The sequence below is a fragment of the Vombatus ursinus genome, unplaced genomic scaffold (genome assembly GCF_900497805.2).
Source record: "Vombatus ursinus unplaced genomic scaffold, bare-nosed wombat genome assembly UNPS02014789.1, whole genome shotgun sequence".
NCBI classification, from domain to species: Eukaryota; Metazoa; Chordata; class Mammalia; order Diprotodontia; family Vombatidae; genus Vombatus; species Vombatus ursinus.
Window position 1 is genome coordinate 2,238,248 of NW_020954567.1, and position 25,586 is coordinate 2,263,833.

Below are 25,586 nucleotides of genomic sequence, written 5' to 3' on the forward strand. Positions count from 1 at the left end.
AGAAGAAGAAGAAGAAGAAGAAGAAGAAGAAGAAGAAAGAGGAGAAGCAGGAGGAGGAGAAGGAGGAGGAGGAGGAAAGAGAAGAGAAGAGAGAAGAGGGAAGAGGGAAAAAGGAGGAGAGGGGGGAGAGGGAGAGGGTAAAAAGAGAGAGAAACACAGAGAGAAGCACAAGTCTAGGTAGGTGTAGAGACAGGTCACCTTTAGGACCTGGATTCAAATGTTGGTTACCAATATTTTCTCTTCTCTGCATTTCATGCTAATTCCATATTTTGATGCTCCAAAGTAAAGCTGTAACTAGTAGTGTGTGTGTGTATGTGTGTGTGTCTTTGCCTGCATGCATGCATGCATGTGTGCATAGGCATTTGTGAACATGTGTGTTTATGTGTACGTGTGTGTGTGTGTGTGTGTGTGTGTGTGTGTGTGTGAAGCAAAGAGTTTACTTGGGGTATGATGACCAGCTTACCATCTGGTAGCTTCCTACCTCAACTGATTATTCCTGCCAATTAGATGTTAAGCTAAGTTATTTCTGTGCTGTTGAAGAAACTGCAATTGCTGTTGTACCCTCTAAATTTTAGTGACCTGGGGCAAAGCTCTGATTGCCAGTCCCTGGTTGTGACTCTGCCCGTAAGCCACAGATGCTATAGACACAAATGGCACCAGAGGACCTCTAGCCTTGGCTCCAGGCATTAAAACCTGTAGCCATAGGTGGGAGATGCTCTCCTTTATCCCTACTGGTAATTTGGCTCTGCTGTTCCTCCTCCCCACCCCTCTACCCACCCATGCTTTAGCCACCACCACTGCTGAGCCAGATAACAGCTCCTATCACTGCTTTAATGAGCTCTGCAGCAAGGCTTGTGAGCCCTGATCACCTCAGTCTCTAACCCCTTCAATGAACATTTCAGCAAACCTTTATTAGGTGCCTACTATGTGCAAGGCATTGTGCTGAGACAAAATTGAAATAGCCTCACCACCTTATCCTTATTCCCATCCCCCTCAACCCTTCCACCCCAAAGTTCCAACTCAATACCATCCACTCCTTCCACTGTCCCCTGTAGAATGCCTGTTCCACAGGTAACAAATTTCCCTTCATCCTAAATCTTTTCTTCCCCTATTCATCCCATCTTCTAGCTATTACTGAAACCTGGCTCCCCTAATAACACAGCCTCCCTGATCAGTACTGGCTTCACCTTTACTGATTACCCTCGGTTTACTGGTTGTGGCTTACAATATAGTACAGTACAAAGCTTCTCATTGCACTTCCAGGTTCTCTCCCCACCTTCATCACTTAGTAACCTCTCCTCCTTAGAGTTTAATGCTGTTCATATCTACCACCCAATCAAAATTCTGGTAGCTGTCTACAGATCCCTGGTCACTTTCCTTTCTTCCTCAATGAGTTCAGTACTTAGATCAGAACTTTTCTCTCCTCCCCAACTCCTGCCCTCATACTAGAGGACTGCAATATATATATTGACTCTCTCTCAAGCACCTTAACCACTCAGTTCCTGAACCTACTTACTTCCCATGAGCTACTCCACCATGCTACTTCAGATACATACAAAGATAGTCATAATCTGGATCTTGCTATCACCCACAAATGTACCACCTTCCCATTCAAGAAGTTCAGAATCCTCTTATCCCATCGTAATCTATTGGTTTTCCACCTCTCCTCTGCCTTTCCTATTCCCATACTTCTTGTCCCAATGACATCAACTTTTTGTCTTAATTGTGACCTCCAATCCCTTGACTACTCAATTCTCTCCCAGGATATCTCCTTTGCATTAGCCACTCTCCTCTTTTCCCCATCTGGACCCCTTGGTGAACCAATTTAACTCTACCTTATCCTCTTCTCTTGAACCTCTAGCCTCTATCATTTTGCTTTAGCTTTGGATCACTCCCCACATTTGCTACCTTTACACCTACCCATGTGCCACTGAACAAAGGTAGAGAAAATCACTCAACCATTCTGAGTAGGTCCACTATAAGTTTATGTTACACATTCTCAATTGGGCCCTCACTTCTGCCAGGCAATCTTATAGGTCCCTCATCAACTCACTATCCCACTCTCCAGAGCAGCTCTTTCAAACCTTCTTAGCCCTCCCCAAATCTCTCATGCCTCCCCCTACCACCAATCTCTCAGTTAAGAACCTTGCCTCATATTTTACAGAAAAAAAAATTGAGGCCATTCACTATGAGCCCTTCTCCCGCCCTTGTCTTATCACTCATTACCTTCTGTCATTCTCTTCTCCTTCACCCCTGTTTCACATGATAAAGTAGCCTTTTTCCTTACCAAGGCTAACCCCTCAACTTATTCAAGTGATCCCAATCCATTTCACCTCTTCTAACAGATCGTTCTCTTTGTCATCCCACTCTTTCACTTATTTTCATTTTCTTCCTTTCTACTGGCTCCTTCCCTACTACATACAAACAAGCCCATGTCTCTCCTAATCTGAAAAAAAACCCTCACTTAATCCTTCCATTCCCACTCCCTATTGGCTCATACCTCCTCTGTCTTTTGTAGCTAAACTCCTCAAAAAGGCTATCTAGAACAGGTGCTTCCGCTTTCCTCTCACTTTTTTTTAGCCCCTTACAATTTGACTTCCTCTAATCTTATCATTGCACCAAAAATGCTCTCTCCAAAGTTACCAATGATTTCTTAGTTTCCAAATCCAATGGCCTTTAGTCAGTCCTCATTCTCCTTGACTTCTCTGCAGTCTTTGACGCTGTTGATCCCCCTTTACTCTTTGATACTTTCTTCCCTCAGATTTTCAGAACACCACCCTTTCCTGATTCTCTTCCTACAGATCTGAAGCCTTCTTTACAGTTTCCTTTTCTGGATCCTCATATAGATTATACTCTTTAACATGAGATGTCCCTCATGGTTTTGTCCTGAGTCCTTTTCTCTTCTCTCTCTATACTACTTCACTTGATGATCTCACAATTACCATGGATTCAATTACCATCTCTAGGCTGATGATTCTCATATCTATCTATCCTGCCCCAATCTGCTGATTTCCAATAATGCTCTTTCCAATTCTTTCTTCCATAGTTCTCATTTCCTTTCCAATCTTTTACTTTGTTGCTCTCATTTCATGCATAAAAACATTTTAAAACTCTTTAAAAAATTCTTGCTTCACCTCTTCTAGGACTTCTAGTTGAATTTGTACCCAAGCTTTGTATTTCTCAGAGGCTTTACTAGTAGATGTTTCATAGTCATTGTTTTCTATTCAGTTTATGTCTTGAGTATCTCTGTCACCACAATAGCAGGATTATTATGGCAGAATTATAAAAAAAAATAATCTAACCAAAAAAGTTTGCTGCATTCTTCAAGTCTACTTCTTAACTTTAGACTTTGTGTTAGGACTAGTCTCTGCACACTTCTGGAGGGACTATCTGTGCTGGCCTTGCTTCTGGTTTTTTTTGAGGGTATTAAATATTATGTTATCCCAAGATCTGAGTGATAGCTCAGGCTGGGGATCTACAAGCTTTCATTGTTCTCAAAGAACTCTAATCCAGGGCAAAGTCTGATCACTGCCCCTTTGGGCTATGTTCTATAAGTTCCTGATCTGGGTTTGCGTCTGAGCAACAGTCCTAGGGGCTCGCTTTGTTTAGAGTTCCAGTAGACTGCTTCTGGACTCAGGAACTACCAACTGGCTGGAAAACTGCACTGGTTCAGAATGACAGAAATGTAGGCTTCCCTTTGGTCTGGAATTCTGGCTTTTGTTATTCCTCTACAGTATTCATACTAGGCTAGAAGTTGGAATTTAGATACTGCTCCATTCCTGAGGTCAGAGTCACACAGTAGCTGCTTGTTCTTAAACTTTCTTCTTGCTCAGTACACAGTCTAGGACCTGAAACCACTCTTAATCCATACATGTCACCTCTGCGGACAGGTCCTCTTCTTAGTACACCCTAGATCTGCAACCCAGAACTGGGTAGTAAGAGACAAAACTGTTCTTTGACATCTGTTCTTATATCCTACATGAGGTTACAGTGCCTTGTATGGGTCTAGGGCCTTGCCTTGCTTTTGGACATAGCTTAGATCTTGATACAATACTCCCCTGGCCAGACTTTGTCTTTAATGTCCACAGATCTCTCTATCTATTTCCCTATGCCAACTTGTACTATAAAAATGACTCAATACGACTTTTTCTTGGATTTTTCCATCGTGATTCAGTCTGGTACACTTTCTAGATCTATTTGGAGGGATTTTATTAAGGGGAAGCTTACTGTATCTCTTCCAGCTACTCCACCATTTTGGATCAGCCTCTATCTCTAAATACTTTTAAGATCCCTCTGTTCAATAGTAATGACTACCAATACATCCATTATGGCTCCTTTTAAATCCACCACTGTCCACAGACATATATTAATTTTGAGGAGGTGTAAAATGGTTAAAATGCAACTTAACAGCATTTTCTTAGTAAATGTATGTTCTCCAGACTTATTGTCTTCTGCAGTGCTCTGACTGATTCTTATGGAATTATAGCATTTTGGAGTTGGAAGGTATATCTGAGTTCACTGAGTCTACCCCCAAATTAAAGTGTACAGTCATATAATCTTCATCTGAAGTGCATTACTGAAGGAGAACTCATTACCCTTATTCTACTTCTGGACTTCTCTAGTAAGTAAGTATACTTTTATATCGAACCCAAATCTATGTCTTTCTACCTTTTATTGAGTGCTCCTAATTCTGACTTCTGGGGCCAAGCAGGCTGATTTCTAATTTCTTCTCTATCCCATAATTTTTTTTCTTCTTCAACATGAACATCTTTAGTTCCTTTAATGAATCCTTAGCAGAGACTTTGCTTTACTTAGTGTTAAATTGGTATGATTTCTTGTGATGACAGAAAATATATCACAACATGACACCATATTTTCCATCTTTATATCTCTTCTAGCTTAGCACAATGATTTGCACATGGTAGGTACTTACTTGAATGAATGAATGGTAGTATTTCAGCCACCTACCATAGGATAAAGGAGTTGCCAACTATCTCTGAAAACATATCGTGTGTGACTCCCTCTACTGTCTACTACACATATGGCTAGTCTTAATTTTATTCAAATAAAGAAAACAGGATGAGTTTGGTATAGCAGAAAGAACACTCAAGGCCATTTTCTGCCCTGACTTTTTTTCTGGTTCTATGAAAATGAATAGAAATCATTAGACAGAAATATGTCACTAAATACTTAATTGTGGCACAAATTGTGTGTGTAAGTGCTGAGGGGTCCTGGTGCAAGAGAGATAATCAGCACTGGCATGGAATTATGCTTCCAGGTTGGCCTTCAGCCTACTGTTCCAGTAAAAGTGTCTGCTAGCCTGGTGGTCCCTGCTGTCATCTCCCACATACAACATAGCTTAGGAAGGTTTCACTCTAACGATCATTCATATCCATTCAGTATTGTAACTAGAACAGGGCCAGCATGGGTTTACCTCAAGGCACTAATATGGTAGGTATGAGTTCTTTGTTACCCAGGCATCTAGGTGCAGGACCAGTGGAAAACCAACAGGAGGAAACATAGTCCCCCGAATATTACCTGCACTCCCACTGCTGCCCTGAAGGTCAAGTCATCCTCATTCCCCTCTTCTAGAGTCTCCTTCCCCCCATAATACTGGTGTAGCCATCCACATGCCCTCTTGCTTAGAGATCTTTGTCATGCAGGACACCTGAAGTCATGGTGATGTTGACCTTCCCTAGCCTTAGGGTATCTCAGGACCTCTGGATTCCAGCAACCCAACCAAGCCAAATTTACCCCACAGGGTAAAATGGTGGAATTCCTAGTCACAGCTCTGTATCTATGACCTATGCACAAAATTCTTGGGTCCCTCAGTTCTTGGTGCCCATGAGTAGCTGCAGTATAACTATTTCTTTGGCATCAAAAAGATTTCCTCTGAAAGAATGTATCAGGCTCTTATATCTGCACTAGTAGCCTGAGGCAGGGTCAGTTATGGAGGGAATGAGGGGGAGCTACATATGGAGCTGATCCTAGGTTGGGCCCTGGATCTTTTTTTCCTAGGTGGAGTTTGGCTCCAGGTGCAGCTGCCTCTGACTTTCACTTCAGATCAACCAGGGATCAATACCCAGCTTTGGCTTGCATCACATTAATTGAGTCCTATGCTTAGAGCCTCACAATATTGATTCCAACAGCTGCTTCGGTTGGAATTTGGGAGGCTCTTACTTGAAGTCTAAAAACTAAGAAGAAAGTAGAACATTGCATTATTGAATTGACTTCTTTTTTAGCGGATTATGTTGTAATAATTGCATATGTCCAGTCAGCTTTCATTACTTCTGGCTCTTAAAAAAATAGTACTAGGAATGTGTTCAAATTTCGATCGGCAGGATTATTGCAGTTTCTTTGGAACGAGCCCCAGAATGCCTCAAACTGAGCAATATTAGGGACTTTATCTTAACAACAGCAATGAGAATTTCTTTTTCTGTTCCTTTTTAAATCCTTAGACATTCTTTTTTTTTATAAAGGGAAACAAAAATGCCAATTATTGGCTGAGAACATGAATTTTTCATCAAGCTCCTACAATTCCCCCGAAAACTAGGGAGTAGGAAAAAAATACAGAAACCCACTTCCCTTAAGAAGCAAGGAAAGAGAAAACCAGAAAAGGAGAGAAAAAAAAGGAAAGGAAAGAATGTCACAGTGATAATTTAAGGTTACAGTGATTTTTCTCCCTTATTATTATTACCAATCAGTTCCTTGGGACACATAATTACATTAGACAAGTACATTTTGTCAACCATCTTCACAGTTCCTGCAGAAGTGTGTGTGAATGTGTGCAGGGCTGTGGGTGGGGGTGGGGAATAGGAGAGAGGTCGGCTTTCTAAACCCAATTAAAATTTAACACTTGTCTCTTTTAGCTGACACCCTCCTTTTGGGGGAGAGAGTGAGGAGACACAATGCACAGATGCTCTTTGCAAAAGAAAGACATTTTCCACCCTCTCCCTGCACAACTTGGAGTTTCATGTAGCTGCTAATAGCTCACACACAGGCCCTTTGGATACTATTTTTGACTGTTTCCTACTCATATCCCCATGAAAACTCCTTACCAGTTTATTTATATTTATTTTTTAAAAGGGATGTTTTCTAGACGCGGGCAAATTGGGCTGCTCTTAAGATTCATGTTGGTGCTTCTCCGACGGTCTCTATTACCCAATTTAAATACACAATAGTCAGAAGGTATGAATACACCATGTTAATCCAGCATTGGAGACCTCAGCTTGGCTGTTTGTTAAAAGCAAATTGTACCTGTTATGAACTGGAAAGGGGCTCACTGTCGCTGTTAACTGCTTTACCAAATTGATTCTGACTCACTCGTTTCAAAATGAAAATTGAAATGCTTTTGACTTTTTTTGGTGGAGAATCTGCTTTACTTAACGTTAAGTGGGTATCATTTCTTGTGATTACAGAAAAATGCATCATAACTTTTGATTACGCTGCTATTAAGGATGCACGGTAGCAATTGCTGAGGCTCATAAAGTATGATTCCTGGATTCTGGGCAACCCATTTTTATTTGGAATTGAATAGTGGAAAGGGATGGAAAGGAGAAGTGGGAGAAAAAAAGGGGAAAGGTTAGGGGAGGGGGACGTAAAGGGGAAGAAGACAAAAAGGAAGGGGAAGAGGAGGAAAAGAAAGAAGGAAGAGGAGGAAAAGGAGAAAGAAAAGGAGGAAGTGAAGGATTCAGGGCCTGGACCCCAATAATGAACTCATTTAATGGGGAAAGCAAAGGAAGGGAGGACAAGGAAGAGAATGGAATCCTAGCAAAATTGGACTGTGAGCTATTCTCTATCCCATCCTATTATTTCCAGCCTCCATGAGTTCACAGAGGCCCACCTCCATTCCTGGAACACACTCCTTCATCATTTCTACCTACTGAAATTCTCTTTTTCAAGACCCAGTTTGGATGCCACCTCTTCCAGGATGCCTTCTTTGATCCCTCCCATATGAAAATTTTTTTTTCTCCCTCCTCAAATTTTCCTAAATCTCCTTGTGTGGATCTTTCCTTAGGCCTCCATCTAACCCTATCTTGGGTCATATTTCTTTGTATATCTCTCTTGTCAGGGAGAAGTTTTTTTTTTCATTTTTTAAAATCTCTAGTGGTAAAACACAGCTCCTTGGACATGGCTGGTACTCAATAAACATGGTTTGAACTAAAAAGAATGGCTGGGCAGGCCAAGGCAGGCTAGGAAAGTCAAGGAAAGACACTTTAAGCTCCAGAAAGAAGTATTTGTAACCATTTAGAGTGTAGATGGTATCTTTGTCATCCTCTTTCACTTGCCCAAACCCTATATATTTTGCCCATGTATTAGTTCAATGCTATTTTTTATTGTCGTTCAGTCATTTTTTCAGTCCTGACTCTTCATGAACTATTTGGGGTTTTCTTGGCAAAGATACTGGAGTGCTTTGCTATTTTTTCCTCCAGTTCATTTGACAGATGGGGAAACTGAGGCAAGTAGGGTTAAGTGACTTGCCCAGGGTCATACGGCTAGTAAGTGTCACAGTCAGGATTTGAACTCAGGGACATGAGTCTTCCTGACTCTAGACCCGGCACTCTGTCTACTGTGCCACATAGCTGCCCTCAAGGCTGTTTGCATGTCCTGTATACATTGACATGGATGGATACAGGATTTTAGTGCTAGTGGGGGAGGTCTCAGAAATAGTTATAGGGCATGTAAAGTGTCAGTAAGGCTGGGGACCCACAAGGATGTTCCCAATGCCCACTGTGGCAAAGACCTTGCATATTACTTGGTGTTGAGGCAATCTTTGATATTATATTATACTTCTGTAGAGTAGGGACCGTGTCTCTATAACTAGTTTATACTACAGTGTCCTATCCACTTCCATATGGATGTAACACATTTTCTATTATGATAAGAAGGAGGAGGAAGAAGTAAAAGAACATTTCTCATTTGATTCAGTTCATTTCAATTCATTAAGCATATATTAAGTACTTTACTGTTTAAGACAAAACAACTATCAGAACCTATCTTTAAGGAGTTTACTTTCAACAGGGTAGGCACAATATATACACATCTAAGCAAACCCAAGAAAATTGGAAGAATGAGATACCATCAAACAACCAGAGGAATTAAAAAAGACTTCCCTTAGGAGGGGCCATCTGATTTGAACATATAAGGAAGCAAGCTATTCTAATAATTGAATCCAAATTGAGGAAGAAATGTATTGCAGGTACGGTAAGGTAGAGATGGAATGCTGGGATCAGAGAATGGTGATTTAAGCAGTTGGGTTGAGACTGTATGAAAGGAAACAAAGCAAAAAGTATGGAAGGAGTCAGACTGCAGGGCTTTAAATGCTAAACTGGGAGTCCAAATTTTATTCTAGGGGCAGAATAGGTTCAGTGAAGATTGTTGAGCTGCAGTCTGACAGATCTGTGCTTAGGAAAATGATTTTGGTGGCTGTCTGGAGGATGGTTTGGAAAGGCTAGAGTGGGCTGACCAGTTAGGTGTTGACTTCAATAGTCCAGGCAGAGGGTGATAAAGATTTGGATAGGTTTCTGTCTGTGAAAGTGGAGAGTAGAGAATGCATTGCTAGGTCCTGATTAGTGCAAATAATGAATCCTGTGAAGTGGCTGCATGTATTAGAACTTGCCCTATTTGAAATCATAATTATGTAAAACATAAATAACTTGTACTCAAAGGCTCTTTGTATCAAACTCTCCTCATTGGTGGATAACGATTACTTAATGATAATTACAGATGCCTGAGAAGTAGAATTGGTGAGAGCTTGGGAGAGGAAAGATCCGTGTCTTCAGCTTTCTAGCTTTGAAAGAGAAGACATAGGGTTCCAGAATCTCTTCAGGTCCCTGAAGGGAGATAAAGACTCTAAAGAGAAGGTGACATGTAAGAAACTGGCACTTTGATCATGTCTCCATTCCCAGCTTACTACATGAGAGATTTGGGGAATTTTCCCTTGGATGAGATCTGAGATTCTTTCTCTGTCTGCCTTTGTCTCTCCTCTCTCCTCTCCTCTCTTCTCTCTCCTCTCTCCTCTCTCTCTCTGTCTCTCTCATCTCATTCTCACTCCAAAGAGAAAGCTCCTTCCCTCTGGATTATCTATTATATGCCCATATGTACACCTTCTCTGATTCCTGCTTTGCTAACAACATGGATAAATGGGTATATTCACTATTTGATACGTGTGTTCATTATGGAACTGACATTTTGTGGAAAGAGAGTCAAGCTTTTGATACATAGTTTGGAACACTCCTGCCCGGTTAAGGGATAGTGATCAAGGAGCAAATCTTGAACCTGAAAATTACTTCCCCTCACCTAATAATATTTAGAGGGGTAGGGGGGCAAAGATATAGTTCTAGCCAGTTACCCCCTTTTATTCTGAGGAGAGCAGAGTGGCCAGTCTCTGGCCACAGCCTCTTCCTTTGTTTCCTGTCAAGAATCAAAGTCTCCTTTGTAGAAGGGTGGGGAGAGGAGACTCTAGCACTATCTCTTTTTTATCTGGGACTCTTAAAACATCCTAAGTTTAATAGGGGTAGAACATCAAGCAGGTGCTACAGCAGAACTACAGCCCTAGGCTGTCTCAGGAAGGCTGTATCACAGAATTGATGAATTCTAGAAGACAGACTCCCTTCCCCCACATCTGAGGTAACAAACATAATCACAAGATACAGATTACCCAAGGAGGGGAAGCACAGATTCATAGATGTCTTCCCAGAGGGTCAGTATCCCACGGAGTCACACTGTGATCTACTGTCATCAGATGACATCAGGGGTGTGGTCATCCAGGAAGGGTCGCACGGAATAAGAGAGATACCAAAGTAGTTTATCTGACAGGTCCCAATACTCCTATGAATCTGTGATTTCATGAATGTGAGTATTGCCTCCAAAGATGCAGATCCCAAGCCATCCATATCTGGTCATTCCCGATGGCTCTAGTCTGTGTTCTCCTTTTAGTTTGCCACAAGGAATTCACCCAAAGTGTCAGAGTCTTCCTTACATTCTCTTAACATTGCCAGGATCCCTGTGGATTGTCCATTGGTTACTGCTTGTTCTTGTTACATGAGCAGCCAATTTTCTTTTTGAAGCATATATTGATTTGATGGCATATTCTTCTGACTGTAGCCTTGTTTGTAATTTGGTACAGTCTTTTCCTAACCTAGACCATGAGTCTATACATTGTTCTTGGAGTAAGCCTCAACTTCAACTCTTCAGAGACTGTAGTGTTGCATGACTCACAATCATACAACATACCTGGAAGAATAGTGGTGTAAAATATTGATGCTATTTTTTGGGCGAAGTTTGGAGTTATTTAAGAAAATTAACAGTTTTACCAATTGATCCAGTCCCTTCTCTTCCTTCTGTTTAATTCTAGACCTAGCTCATAGCCCATTTCTGTTGTCCTTTGAAGACATTATATCACGATACACATATGTGTGTATATATCTGCATATATGATTATGTATATATGGCATGTGCGTTATATATGTATATATATATGCATATGTGAAATAGGTATATATCTTCTACATCTATATCTATAGGATGAGATCATAGGTTGTTCATCCAACTGTAACTCACAGCCTGGAAACTAAACATTCTTTATTAATTTGGTTTTTCCTAGTGGATAAGAAGGCCATTTTTTGGAGTACTTACGCATTTCAGATTCTGATGCCATCAGTACAATGTTATCTGCCCAGAATATCTGGAGGACCTTACCATCTACCAGGAATCCCATTTCCAGTTATATTTGACACTGTTCTTTTTTTTGTTACAGTGGCAAACACCTTTGATGAGCATATGTTGTATTACTTTATCCCTTACTTGATATTAATGATCAGATGGTAATTGATCAGAGATATTTCTGTTGTTATATCTTTCAAGGAATTTTTGCATGAGAAATACCTTGAAGGAATAACTCTTGAGGTGACATTTCACAATACCAAAGCAAATGCTTTCTTCTACTCAACAAATAATAATCATAGAGGGATCTTGTATTTTCTAGATCTTTTAGTTGATTTTGCTATTATAAAGTTGTAGTTCACTTTGGAATATCTCCTTTGAAAGCCTTCCTCTTCCTTTCTAATATATTTTTATCAAGGATGCTCTTAATGCATTTATGCACTTCATATAGAAATAAAAGTAAGCATGTAGGTTGATAATAATTGATATTCTCTTGGTCAACTTTCTTTAATGTCCAATATTTTTCCACACTTTTTTATCTCCCATTCATAAGTGGGAAATCAATTCCTTAACAAAGTTGTATTGCCTTGCCAGCACGGAATTCCTCAGAATATATTCATCCTAATTTAGATATTTTTCCTATATTTGTTATCTGTAGAGCCATTTCCACTTCCTCAAGGAACACATCTAGTATTGAGGATAGTGCTATCAAGTTCTAATATGATGACTGTGATTGTGGTGAATCACATTTACTGTTGAAAGTGTTTGCTTTTTAGAATATTTAAAATTAAATTATTTTCCCATTTTAGTGGGAGTTCATTGTCCTCCTTCCAGTTTTATCCTTGAATGCCCTTGGGATGTTCTTGCTTGGTTGGGGCTTTTATCAACCTTTCCTTAAACTGGTTTTACCTTCCTCTCCCCATTTTGTGAGACAATACTCTTCATAATCTTCCACCATCTTTCTTCCAAAGAATTCACAGATCTGTTCATATTTTAAATATGTGAGACTATTTAGATCTAAATATCACAGCATACTGCTTGACAAGGAGATTAGTTGATTGTTGACTAAGGTATTTTTAGACTCTTTTGGTCAGTTTCCTTCTTATGTAAATAATTTACAGTCATTGAAATTCTATGCAAAATTGCCTCAATGAATATTGGTGTTCTTTTCTTCAACCATTTCCCATTCTATGGCATCAAAAACTTGTTTAGACAGATCAAGTTGTAGTTATTTTAATTTCATGCCATATCTTTTTCGCATTGGTGTTCTTTCTTCCAGTTTTGTTTTAATTATGACCCTTTTATAACAAGTTGATGGTTGGAGTGTACACAAACATTTGCATCAATAATGACTTTTCCACATGTATAATGAGATAGCTAAAATATAATCAATCTCACTTTTTGTTATCTAGTTTGGTGTTCATCACATCCAGTGTCTCCCAATTCTTTTCTATAAGAATGTATTTATGATGTATGGGTATGAAGCTTAGGACTTTGACCTTTGCTATTTCCTATTTCTGAACCATATTTTTCAATGCATCATTTGCCACCTTCACTTGTGCCAACCCTTAGAAAATGTGATTAATTTTTGTAATGCATAGGTCTGTTCATAGCATTTCCCTGATCAAAATTCAGTATTTCCTTGTTGCCTTAGATAAAATATGAACTCTTCAGCTTGACCTTGAAGGCCCTCTGCAATCTAGCTTTACCTTGACTTTCTCTTGATCAGCTTTCTGTACTCCATATTTCAGCTAACTGAATACAGACTAGGACTTATTCTCTGAACTTAATACTGCATCTTTGGACTTTATGCATCCACACAAGTTGCCTTGCCATATACTCCCTCCCTCTTTCTGCTTTTTGGAATCCTCGGTCCAAAGTCAGGTTTCAACATTCTCATTGAGGAGTTTCCTTGTTCCCTGAGTTTTTGGTGATTTCTCACTTCCCTCATTATGTTGTGTTTATTTGTGTATCCCACCTTCCCCTCTTCAAGTAGAATGTAAGATTCTTGAGAATAGGGAATGTTTTGCTTTTGACTTCCTACTCCCTGTGCCTTTTAGATAGTAGTCATTTAATAAATGTTCATTGAATTAAATTGAAGAAATGAGATTCTTGACCAGGTGCAGTTTGAACTACGTGGCCTGTAAAATACTTTTCAATTTTGAGATTCTGCAATTTTTCCTCATTTCACTAAAGCCATTCAGTCCAATCTATTGCAGTGACACAAAACTTTGTTTTGAAGGTAAAATTGTCTTAATCCAGGAAGGCCCATTTCTGTTCTGATTCCACAAGGGTGAGCAGTGACATGATAGCAGGCTCAGAGAAGGGTGAGACTGTAGCCCCTCAAACCAAGGGTAGTAGAGGAAATGGTCATGAAGACACAAGTGGCCCAATCCTGTTGGGCTCCATCACAACCTAGTATGGCACATGTAGATGCTTCCAATTATGTCTTGTACAATCCATGCCTTGGCCTCTAGAAGCATGGAATCTGTGGTGCCTACAGTATTATTATGTCTGTGCTTTTAATCCATTACCAAGTTTGACAAGATAAAGTTGTAGAGAAGTGCCCCCTTCTCCCATTGGTGAGTTTGTCCTGCAAACTACATTCTCAGGAAGGATCTAGACTATTCATCCATCATTCATCTTCCTACTCTGCTTCTGATGCTCCAGATTTTACCACCATGTCCACGTATTTTTCCAATACCCTTTCATTTTTGTGTTATCTTCCCCGATTAGAATGGAAATTCCTTGAGGTCAGAAACTGTCTTTCTTTTTTGCTTGTATTTGCATCCTCACCATGTAGCACAATGCTTACCACATAGCAAGAGCTTAATAAATGCTTCTAGACTTGACTTTACAGGTGCTCTGCTTCAAGGACCGGTAAGATCCCAAATGCTCTTCAAAGAATAGCTAATTGATTAGATTAGTGGTCTTCAAAGAAGGGCTGTGTCCTTCTAAGGGGGCATGGATTGACTCTAAGGGGTCTGTGGCATAACCCTAAGGGGTGTATGATCAACCAATCATAGGGTGGGAAGATGGATCATAACCCACTATTACTACAATAACCAATTGTGGGACTTATTTCCAACTCAACTACCTCTACCCTTTACCCACAACTGTCCCATAATCCCCTACTTCATCCCTTTCTACCACTGTACAAGCTCCCAACTTTTCTTCTTCTGCATCAGTTCTTTTCCCCTTGGGACAGTTATAACCTGATCATGCAAGGTTACAACAGTATCTATGCAGGGGCCATTGAGAAAATTCCCTTTTCTCTTCCTAACATACCTCTCTCTCCCCCCATTTCCTTAGATCACTTCTTGGCTGTTTGGTATTTAATACCCTTCACAACCTGTCCTCAACCTTTATTTCCAACTTTAGTATGCATTGTTTTCCTTCCTTATCCTCTGAGGTTCAGAAACTCTGGCTTTCTTGCTGTTTCTCACACTCATACAAAACACAACTAAAATTTCCAAACGTGAATAGGAAATTAAAGCACAATATAATCCATTAAGCAGAACCATGTAAAGAAAAAACAATGAATTTATATTGGAAACTTTTTGCTGGGTTGAAATCAGAGATAATTCACTTTTGCTTGTTGTCATTGCATTGTGTATGGTGAGAGATATGAGCCCTGGGGAAAAGCTGCTCTGTTCACTGAGTGTTACAGCCTATTATTGGATTGTTATATTATGTATCTTTCAATAAAAATATTTTAAAATGAAGAATTTTACCTGCATGGTTAGCTATATTGATCAAATTAAGTGAATAATTAATTACTGACAAAGAATTATGATTTACAAGTCTACTCTATCTCCAAGGACACACACAGAGATTTTTCAAAACGAATTAAGCATATTCAATCACATTGATCTCAAATACAAAAAAATGGAATTTTGGGGGGGTACAATTATTAAATAAAAATTTAAAAAAAGGTTTTCAAATATTTACTTCATCGTTTTCAATTTCAATGTTTCGTTTATATTGTATAATGCACACAATGCAATAGCACAAATATACATGTATTATTTTCAAAATATGTGGGTGTTCTCAGGCATATTTTGCTGATGATGAGCTTAATTTAAAAAGCTTAGAGAACTCTGCTCAGTAGCCTGTTACTATAACATTGTGACCTCTAGTCTTCCACTAGAGGGCATGTGGAGTAGCACCAAATAGCTTAGCCATTGTCTAAACTATAGGTGACAGGAAAAGAGATTGTTGGGGTTCTAGTGTAAGACAACACTCCTGGATCCTTGCCCTTTAGTTGGGAGTAGGTCACAGGTACCAATAATTAAGGGATTGTAGGAGTGGAAGGCAACCTGGATGCCATCTTGTCCCATTTCCTCATTTCAAAGATGAAGAAAGAGATATTCAGTGACTTGATCAAAGTCACACAGATAGTAAATAAGAGAACTGTGATTCAAGCCTTCTAACTACAAGTCTAGGGGCAGGGAGGTGGAGCAATGGATAGAGTGCTGGGCCTGGATTCAGAAAAACTCATCTTCCTTGAGTTCAAATCTGGCCTCTGACACTTTCTAGATGGATGACCTTGGGCAAGTCACTTAACTGTGTTGACCTCAGTTTCCTCATCTATAAAATGAACTGGAGAAGGAAATGGCAAATCACTCCACTATCTTTGCCAAGAAAATCCCAAATGGGATCATAATAAGTTGGACATGACTGAAACAACTCAACAACAACAAAAACATACGAGTCTCAAACTCCTAGATTCACTGTATGAGTGTCACCACTTTAGGCCAATGTGCTCATCATGCCCTCTCTTTGCTTTGTTGTCTGGTATTGTCTTATTCCTAGGTGTTACTTTACATTCAGAACTTTGTTAATATTGTTGGGAGATATAAAGAATATAATGCTCTTCCTTCAAGAATCATACGGTCTTGTAAGGCAAGGTTTATGCTTTGAAAGTTATATAATTGAAAGTTACATAACAATTCAATAGTTAAAATTTCATCTAGTCTAGAGCTGCACTAAAAAATTTAAAATTAATGCTAGTGCTCAACCCTTCCCTCAAAAATATTTTCCTCAAAAATCTGAGTATATATTGTTTCTTCCCAGTAGAACATAACCTTGTTTGAGGCAGGTACTGTTTCCATTTTTGTTTTTGTATTCCCAGTATCTAGCATAGGACCTGGAACAAAGTAGTGTTAAATAAATTCTGGTTGAATTAGAAGTGAATTCAATTGAAAATCATGGGTTTGGGGCAACTCTCATAGGTACCACAGGTGATTCCTGAAGAGGCGGAAGAGCACAAAGACATACTGCTTTTTTTTCTGACTTTCACTACCCTTTTGCTATGGGAAGAGGTTCAAAGGCTGAGGACAAACCCAACCATTAACAATAAAAACAAGCCATAGGTTGCCTTAGTCAGTATATTCTTGTGAGCAATAAATAAGACTAAATCACTTATCTTCTAAGTCCAAGACTTGACTCTTGGCCATGGATGTCATGGTCTAAAAGTGGTTGGATCATCCTCCATACTCCTAGTTTTGGAACCTTTGCTTTTTTAATGTAAACCCAGCTTGTGAGATCAGAAGTTTCTAAAGTAGAGTCATCCAGATATAGTTTAAATATCACTGATCTTGGATTTAGGAGACCTGGGTTCAAATTATATTTCCTCCATTTACTATTTTCACCAATTCTATGCTGCCATAGACCATAAATTGTAAGACACTGGTGAATTATTTGGGCTCATCTGCCTTTTTTTTTCTTCAAATCAATTTGTAATGAGCAATGAGATGTAGTGGGCATATAGTAAATACTTGATAAAATGCTTTTTCTTTCTTTCACTCATTTATTCATAGACTATATACTTGTTTGATCTGATAAGTCTTGGGTAGTCAGGGCATAATCTCTATAACTGGAGAGGCAGAATCTGTTGGCTTTCTTCAGCTCAGGACTTAGGAGCTGCAGCAAGGCTAAGCCAATTGAGTGTTCAATACCAAAGCAGTCACACCCCAGGATCAGGGGGGCACCAGGCTACCCAAGAAGGGGAAAATTGGGCAAAATCTTCTGTGTTAATTAGCAGTGGGATTGGGACCATGAGTGGCTGCTGTGTTTCCAACATAGGGGAGATAGACACAACCTCAGAAAAAAGTCCTCAGCTGTCATTTCCCCTCCCCTTTTTTTCATCTGTAAAATGGGGATGATAATACTTATGCTACTTACTTCACTGAATTGTGAGTATAGTCCAGGGGTGGCACTGTGTGAATCACGTGCTTCTTCTCTCTATCTGGGGTAGCTCATTCACCCAATCTTGCATTCACACTGGTAACTTTGGTGGCTTTCCTGGGTGAGGAAGGGAGTACTGTTCACAGCTACTATAAAACTGAAATTTAACTCTCAGAGTCCTAGTGGTAACACTGGCATAGGGGGAGGTACACTCCAACTATTTACCATTAGAGGTCTTTAGTCGTCACTGTTGTATTTCTTATTGACACAAAATCAATCATGATGACAATATTGAATCAAACATTAAATAATGCCTTAATAATATGAAATATAATCATGTTAATTATAATTAATAATTATATTAATAAACAACAATAATGTCTCAATGCTAATAATTTGCCTTGATGATAAGGCCAAGGCAAGAATAAGCATTTCATTTATCCATTGGAAAGCAAGAGAAGGAATGATTAGAGCACAACATTTACTTATTAGAAGGCAAAAACAGGAACAACCATAAGATTTATTCAATGTAAGGAAAAAGCAGAGATAATCGGATCATCACAGTCAACCTATAAATTTGAGTAACTTATCAATGTGTAAAATGTCTGTGTGAGAGAGTTGGCACATGCTTACAGAAACCTAACAATGTGGCACATGAGGAGAGAAATCCTTGAATACAGGGCAATCTATACTTCTGGACTATTGACTTCGATGTCATTTGGCTCTTTAGGGAATGGTCTGCACCCACATAGCACCTACTGGTGCTTTCTTTGCTTCCTTCTGGTCTTTACAACTCTTTTGCTAGGGAATATGCATCTCTACTACACTCAGGCCACAGAAGTAGTGTTAAACCCACATCTGCTCTTGGCAGAACCCTAAGAAAATGGTGATATATTTCAGTGACAAGCTTTTTCCTTTAGCTGAAAAACTTCCAAACTCCCCAGGGCCTTGAGGAGTTTATCCATTGAAAATTTTAGATAGCAAGAGGGTTATGCAGCTTTTATCCAGTCAGTGCTTCAAATAGCAGAGAATTCTGTCTTTTCTAAACAGGTCTTGGTGAAGTCATGCCACTTTTCTAGTTGGTACAGCTCACAGCAAAGGCAGCTGCAAAGCTTATCTTTCCCTCTCTGTTTTTCCCTTGCAAACCACAGAAGGCAGAAGAAGGCAACCCAGGTAAACCCTGAGAGGTTTCCTCACTTTTGATGAATAGCGCTGAAGGGAAATGAGCTGCAATGGCTCCCTATTACCTTCAGGATAAAAGATGCATTTCCTTGTTTGACATCTGAAAATTCTTTATAATCTAGTCCCTTCCTACCTTTCCAGTCTTGCTATACTTTATTCTCTTTTATACATTCTACATTCCGGCAACACTGGTGTATTTGTCAAATACAACTCCATTTTTTATCTCTGTGACTTTACTCAATGCTCACCATGTCTGGAGTGCTCTAACCCTCACCTCCATCTATTAGTTTCTCTGACTTCCTTCAAGACAGCTCAGATCCCATCTCCCCCAGGAGGCCTTTCTTAGTCCCCCCAGGAGGCCTTTCTTAGTCCCCCCAGTTGCTAATGCCTTCCCTTCTCAGAGTTCTTTCCTTCTACTCCATATACAATGTGTGTGTTCCTTGCTTTTTTTTTTTTTACAAAATTAGAATGTAAGTTCCATGAAGGTAGAGACTGTTTTTGCTTTTCTTTGTATCCCTAGTGATGAACACATTGCAAATTCTTAAGAAATATGCTTGTTGATTGTGATATGAAACTCAATAAAAATTTACCTTTCTGTCAGGTGTGACCTTAAAAGGCTTTATATAATCACTACATAGTCCCTAAATAGCCATTTGATTTATACTTCTTAGATATAAGCAGGTGTGTATTGAAGCCAGCCCAAATTGGTTCATGAGAACCTATTGTTTAATTTTCAGTATGAGCATTTACACTTTAGAAATTTGCAAACACTACAAATTGGGGCTTAATTTGTTGTTTTGTCTATATCTATACTTGAGAAAGTGATGAACAAAATGTTAATAATGCAGATTAAATTTAAAAATGTGTCATATAGGGCAACTAGGTGGTGCAGTGGATAGATAGCTGGCTTTGGAGTCAGGAGGAATGGAGTTCAAATCCAGTCTCAGACACTTATTAGCTATGTAACCCTAGGCAAGTCACTTAACTCTGTTTGTCTCTCCCCTTTACCCCCCCCCCGAAAGCATACTTCACCCCTCTTCCCCAGCCAGTTGTTAAACATTTACTTGTACTCCCCTGATTATAACCATCAAGATCCTCAAAATAGCCACAAGTTAATGAATTTATGAATAACAATGCCTTTTTGCCATCCCATCTTCAGTCAGGGCTTTTGTTCTGAGGTCTTAGACTGCTTTCTCTCCAGTCCTCTCAGAATTATCTATTTCTTTCTTTAAATGCTTCTATTGTGAAGAAGTACTTTGCTTTTTATCAAGCTGTTTTCATCATTGTTCCACGCACATATTTTTTTCTTTCCCCTTTCCAGCAACTAAAATCCCCAGGTAACAAAGGGGCAGTACCTTACATAAGAATTGCATTAAATAAAATGCTGCTTATAAAGGACTTTGAAAACTTTAAGTCACTATATCAGAAGACTTAGATCTGGTAGAGATCTTAAATATAAATGTGTAACACAAAGAACATTAAAATTGGTGACAGTGGCTATGGGTTTGAATTCTAGCTTTGCTGTGAATCTATGTACAACCATGGACAAATAGCTGAACTGCCCTATGAATCAATTTCAATATCCGTAAAATGATTGTGCGTGTTGTTTGTGTGTTTATATGTGTTTATATGTATGGGAAGGGACAAGGTTCTATAAAGTGCCTTCCAGGTATATCCCCCTCTCATTTACAGATGAGAAAACTGAGGATCCGAGGTTCAAAAAGTTGAAGTGATGTGCCCAAAGTCTCACAGTCAGTAAATATCACTGTTGGGATGAGAACCCAAGTCCCCTGATGCCAGATCTAGTATGTCTTGTAAATACAAGCTCTTAAAATTTCAGGGTGGCCAAAGAAGCAATCCAAAGACTACACAGATTGAAAAGAACTTGTATCTTTGCATTGGCCTCTACCATGGAGAAATAGATCTATGTCTGTCAGAGTTATACTTCTTCAGGAGCAAAGGTGAGGCACAGCAAAGGGGAAGGAGGGAGGAAGGGGAGAAATAGAGATGCTGAAAATGAGCTGCAGGAACTTCTCGGGAAATTGAAACTGCAATAAGGCACCGGTGGGTTGTGTTCCTGTCCCTTTGCAATAACTGAATGTGAACAGGAGGGTCAGGGTGCAGAGGTGGAGGGTCAGCCTGGAAAATGAGGGCTGTCATGGGGCCCTGAGGCTGCTCAGATGGCAGGTGGAACCAGCCTGACAAATTAGACAGATCTGGGGACAACCTTCACGGTTGAAAATCGGGCCTCTTCAGTTCATTACAAAAGACTGAAGCTAGCCTATAGGAAAGAGAAAGGAACGCCATTTCACAGACTGTCTGAGTTGGGGGGAGGCAGAGGGATGGTAGAAGGTATATTATGAGTTAAGGAAGCTGAAGTTTTTTGTGAGAATAAAAAAAAGAGAGATAACAAGAGGAAATAAAACAGGAAATAAAGAATTTGGAAGAAAGTGAGCAAAGGAGAATGCTAGAGGTCTTCTGTAATTAATGATTGGAAGACAGCAAGTTTTCAGCTGTGCCAGAGAGACATAGAATGTGAAAAAGGGGAGTAAAGGACATAAGCATTTATTAAGCACCTACTGTGTGCCAGGTACTGTGCCAAGGACTTCATAAACATTATCTCATATGATCCTCTCTACAACCCTGGGAAGTAGGTGCTACTATTATCCCCATTCTACAGTTGAAGAAACTGAGACAGATAAAAGTTAAACAACTTGCCCAGGGTCACATAGCTAGTAAAGAGCTGAGGCCAGACCCAGGTCTTCCTGACTCCAGGCCCAGCACTTCTTATGCTGTACTCTAGCTTGCCAAAGAAAGAGGGCAAGAGGAAAGAAAAGGGATAAGGGAAAAAAGAAAGAAGGATGTGTAATTTAAGGAGCCAGTAGAGAGAGATAATGGGTTGTAACTCATAACGGGTTTAGACCTGCTTCTGAGTACATTTGGAGATCTCTTTGCCCAGGCCAATCAGGTCAGATCAAATAGAGAAAGGGTGGGACGGCAGAGATAAGAGGGTGGCTCCGGTTGGCTTTACTAAGAGTGCCCAATGAAGGAGGTGGCATTGCCTCCATCCTTATCTACTTACCAGATGCGAAAAATCAGAAAGCAGCAGGAAAAGCCATTTGTTCTATTTTCTGCTTGTTGTCATTGTTTCCAATGCTCCCTCATGTCACCAAAATGCCTGATGCAATGCTTTACAGTTGCCTCGTGTACAAGTCATAATATTCAGGCCATGTTACATGGGGCCATGACAACAGGAGGAGATAACAGGTTTTCCCCGAGTGGAGATGTAAGTAATACCTAGCGGCCTGGGCCATCTGGTGAAATTCATGGAAAACAAATTGCCTTTCATAAGCATTTTCACTATCTCTACACCAGGCTAATTTCTGCAGACAAACTATTCCTTAAGGACTTTTGTACAGAGGAAGAACAGAGGGCTAGTTCTTTGTTTTCTTTCTGATGCCCCTGGGGAATCTTTGATCTGGAGTCTGCTAGGACCAAAGTAACCAGGATCATTTATTTTGGTGTCTATTGAGAGTCTGGCCAAGAGTTTGGGTGACAGCAACCAGTTGCTTTATGTTTGTCAAGGTGTATTTTTTTTAATTGGAAAGAAATATAGATAAGAACTCAGAAGACCTGGCTTCTAGTCCTAGATTCCTCAGTTACTGATTGAATGATCTTGGGTAGTAAATTTGAACAACCTGAGTCTCAGAGGCATCATGGCATCATGTATAAGAGTGGTGGTGAATTAAAATAGAAAAACAGTCACTAAACCATGTGAATGGATTGTGGCAGGTCACACATTGTTCTAGAAAACCACAAATTCATGTTATCTGTGTTCTATTGTATTTTTATTTATTTTGTTAAATATTTCCCAATTGCATTTTAATCTGATTTTGGTTATATTTGGAACTGTTTGGCACTTCTGATGTACAATACTGGGATTGGAGTCAAGAAGACCTGAATTTAAATCTCATCTTTTATATTCACTAGCAGTACAACCCTGCAGAAGTCATTTAACCTTCACATGCCTCAAACAATTCAGTAGGATGGACTTGTCCTCTATTGTATATTCTCTTCCCTATATTTTGGTTCTTTCTCAGCCTTCTTTTTTGCTTCATTATCCATACTTCCTAACCTGTGGGTGTGCCCCGAGACTCTGTTCTGTTTCCTTCTTCCTTTATCTCTCTCTATACTCTCTTGCTCATGACCTCATCAGCTTGTGTAGTTTTAATTGCATCTCTATGGGCATGACTCTTAGATCTATATATCCATCCTTGTGTTCTTTCTCGGGGGCAGTTAGGTACTACAGCGGGACCTGGAGTCCGGAAGACTCATCTTACTGAATTCAAATCTGTTCTCAGACACTTACTAGTTGCGTGACCCTGGGCAAGTCACTAAATCTTGTTTGCTTCAGTTTTCCCATCTGTAAAATGACCTGGAGAAGGAAATGACAAGAAAACCCCAAATGGGGTCACGAAGAGTTGGACACAACTGAACACCAACAAAAGCACTCTATCTTGAGCTTTAGTCTTGCATCATCTGTTGGACATTTTGAATTACGTGTTTTAAAATCATCTCAAACTCAATATATAAAATACTCTACTCAATACCTTTTCTAAAAACCCAACCCTCTCCCAATTTTCCCTAGTTTTATGGAAGGTACCACCATCCTTCCAGTCACCTAGGTCCACAACCTTAGTATTATCCTCAATTTAATCAGTCAGTCAGTCACTTGACTTGCATTTATAATGTGCCTACTATGTGCCAGGTACAGTACTTAGTGCTGAGAATACAAAGAAAAGGTTAATTACTAAATATAAACCAATGTTATGGCTAGGCAGGTAAGTTTGTTAGGTAGAAGAATAAGTATAGTCCTTGTTCTAGGTTCCAAGGTCTTGTTGAGCAAGTTTATGAGGCAGTATCAACAATTAGAATCAAAGAATTAGTACAATAGAGCTCTATGAACACTTTGATTAATTGGTATGTCATGGTAGCTGGGAGAGGTCAATAGCAGCAGTTATTATGACAGTTACCTGAAGGCTTCTGCTTATGGCTTATGATTCCTGTGCTGAGGTAGCAACTGGGTATCTGGCATAGGGATCATGATTTAGATCATTCTGAATCACAGAAGAGGGCCAAACTTTTGAGAACAATTGGCCACTGGGAAGCCTAGCAAAACTCCAAATGTTAGTACACAGAACAAATGAGGAACAAAGGTAAATGGGGAAGCTGGTGAGGTATAATTTTTAACCAATCAATCCCTGCCAATATGTTAGAGTATAAAAATGCCTTATAGTTTTGTGACATTTTCATATTTGTTATCTCATTTGATCCTTACAATAATTCAAGTAGACATGATTAACCTCCACCCACTCCATTTTTATAGAAAAAGAAACTGAGGTATAGAGAGGGGAAATGATTTGGCAATAGTCACATACACAAGTTGCTTGAACTCAGGTCTTCTGACTCCAAGGAAGCCCAGTGTTTCTTTGCCTAACTAGACTGCTCTCTCACGTAATTTATACTGGCTACTCAGACCAATGAAGCCTGAACCACTTGGAGTCAAAGGCAGTGAGGCTGACGCTGCTACAAATTCAGCCATGGTGTCATCATCTATTGACAGAAACTATTTCACTTGTACATTTCTCAAAACCAGGACACCATCTTGAATGTTCTTCATGAGAGAAAAGAGCTCCTCACAGAGTCTCATAAGCTTAAAAAATTAATCTGCATGGGGAATCGCTCTTGGGAGTATTACATCTTATGATACAAATATCTCTTGGGATCTGTGCGTCACCAACTCTTTTTAAAATAATGGAACTCTGTAATGGGGAAAACATTGCTCTATAAAACACATAGCTCTGCTGTCAGAAAAAAGGGAAGGAGAAAAGAAGTCACTGAAAGATTTAATGACTACAGATCATACAGCTAGAAACAGATATTCAGTCTTTGGAGGATATTTATGTTTGACTTAAGTGTATGGTTACTGCTAGCAGGCCCAGGCTATGACAGGGAAGCAGCAACAGGCAAGCCAAGTGGAACTCACAGATGAACTAGGTACTGTCCAACATGGCAGTGGATACTGTGATGTCTGGTGGAACTTGTTGGAATCAAATCATAATGGGAAAAAAAATCCCATTCCAAAGGGATTATGAAGCTACAGATGATCAGATGGTAAATGCACTTATTGAATCTCTTGTAATATCACAATCATAATAACATATAATGTAATATATAATGTATATAATGATCGTAATTATAACATCTATTTATGAAGTACTTCACAAAGTATTTTCCTTCTGGTCTTGTTATAAACCCTACTTTACAGGTGAGAAAACTGAGACTGAAAAAGGACAAGCCCAGGCTTCTGACTCCAAGTCCAGTTTTCTTTCCATTGTACCATGTTATTTCTCTACTTTTGTTCTTTGACCCTTTATCAGATTCTCTGTTCCATCTTTATAAGTTTTACTTCGCGTGATGCTCTGGATTTATCACTATCACGGTGAACTGGCCTTTTGCTTGCTAAATTGTAAAAGCAAAATGAAGCATAA